The following is a 1,719-nucleotide window of genomic DNA, read 5'->3' as shown; positions in this document are numbered from 1 at the left end:
ACACACACACACACACACACACACACACACACACACACACACACACATACACACATACAAACACATCATTTAATTACTGATTTATTGGCTAAGGAAAGGTGCCTGTGCGAGGGGAAGATGGGAGATATCGGATTTCAAATGGACCAGGGATGAAGAGATTTCTAATTTTCCGCTTGGCTGCGTTTCAGTGGACCAGTGTGCTCACCGGTGCACAGGCACTTATCCCAGCACCAGGATCAATCATCAGTGTCAGCTGCGGGTCACCGTGGCCACCACCAAAGTAGGCCTATCATTTAAGCCCCCCTGCAACATCCACACGCACACACACGCACACTCCACATACAGTGAAGAGGTAGTACTTGATACTTGACGTGGTAACGCACACCACAGACAAAAAAAGCAATCACTGACCTTATAATGACAATAATACCAGCGGCTTAGAAATACAGAAAAACATTGGCCAACGAAAAGATGGTGGGAGAAAAAAGGTAAAGGTAAAGACAGAAACACTGGTGTTGATATGATCTTCTATGATACTTTTTGTTGTTGAAATAAAATTACATTATAACTATGAGAAAAGAAGAATACAACAGTCTGAGAAATGTTGGATTCATTCATGTCGTGTAGCACATGGAACTCAAATAGATAGAAATGTATGCATTTTCCCATGTCAAAAAATGCTAAATTCAACACCGATATAGCTAACACTGCACTAGCAACTAGTGTCACGAAGTTGAACAAATCTTAAACTGAATCTTCTCTGAATCCAAACCTGTTCACAAATACAACCCAATTTTGAGCTTAATTAATTGAGACACTTTGTCGGGGCGGACATATCATAGAGAACTCACTTTTTCAGCGCTTGTGCGCATACATTTGGGTATCTGCAACACACAAACTGTGAAATAAGACAACCCAGTCAGTTGTTTGTGGGCTGCCTAGATGAGAAAACATGTGATTCAACAAGGCATTCAGATTTTTCTTATGAAAAGATCCTAATTTTAAAAAAAGCCAACTTTAATTATAGGTCTGCTGCCTCCACCATGAAAACCAAGTGCACTACGCACCCATCCACTATCTCAACCTTTTTTTTTTTTTTTTGCTGCTGTATGTCCTGTGTGAAGCACAGGACAAAGGGAAAGATGGGGAAATCTGTCAGTAGTCTGGCCCATGGTTTTCTGCGGCTTGGCAGGATTGGCAGCTATGGTGCGGGGATGTATGTGGTTGTTGGGTGGTTGGGCTAAAAGACTCGAGCTCTGAGCTTATGCTCCTCAGTGCTGGGCTCCCCTCTGCTGTTTGTCTGACACCCAAAGAGATGCAGCAAAGGTTGGACACGGGCAGCCTACAGACACGTGGGCAGCAGCCGGCGGGAGATCGCTCACACACTCAGCGCACATACACATTCACACAGAAAACGAGGAGAAGCCGAGTCGTCTCTTGGCAGGGCTATCAGAGAAAAGGCTGGGCTTGCAGGGACGACGGTTATCAGCTGATAGTGCTTCCCCACCTCTCTGAGACTCCCTAGGCAGCTTATTAAATCAGGTCCTGGCTGTTTGCCTCTTTGGATGATAACGCTGCCACAGAGGCACAGCCCGAATCCAGGCATGTACGACAGCGAGCGAAGGCGTGTGTGTGTACGCTTTGCTTGCATGTACTAGACCAGTATCACACGCACACACACACACACACACACACACACACACACACACACACACACAC

At 45.4% G+C, this 1,719-nt stretch overlaps 1 protein-coding gene across 3 annotated transcripts in view; it reads right to left on the bottom strand.

The window, feature by feature from the left end:
* The window catches only part of znf385c (zinc finger protein 385C), a 111,236-nt gene that overhangs the window by 22,326 nt on the left and 87,191 nt on the right, over positions 1-1,719 (bottom strand). The gene's annotated exons all lie outside the window — the stretch shown is intronic.

The sequence above is a fragment of the Anarrhichthys ocellatus genome, unplaced genomic scaffold (genome assembly GCF_004355925.1).
Source record: "Anarrhichthys ocellatus isolate YVR2014 unplaced genomic scaffold, GSC_Weel_1.0 scaffold40, whole genome shotgun sequence".
Taxonomy (NCBI): Eukaryota; Metazoa; Chordata; class Actinopteri; order Perciformes; family Anarhichadidae; genus Anarrhichthys; species Anarrhichthys ocellatus.
Note: the sequence above shows the minus strand (reverse complement) of the source record. Positions and strands in the feature narration are given on the sequence as shown.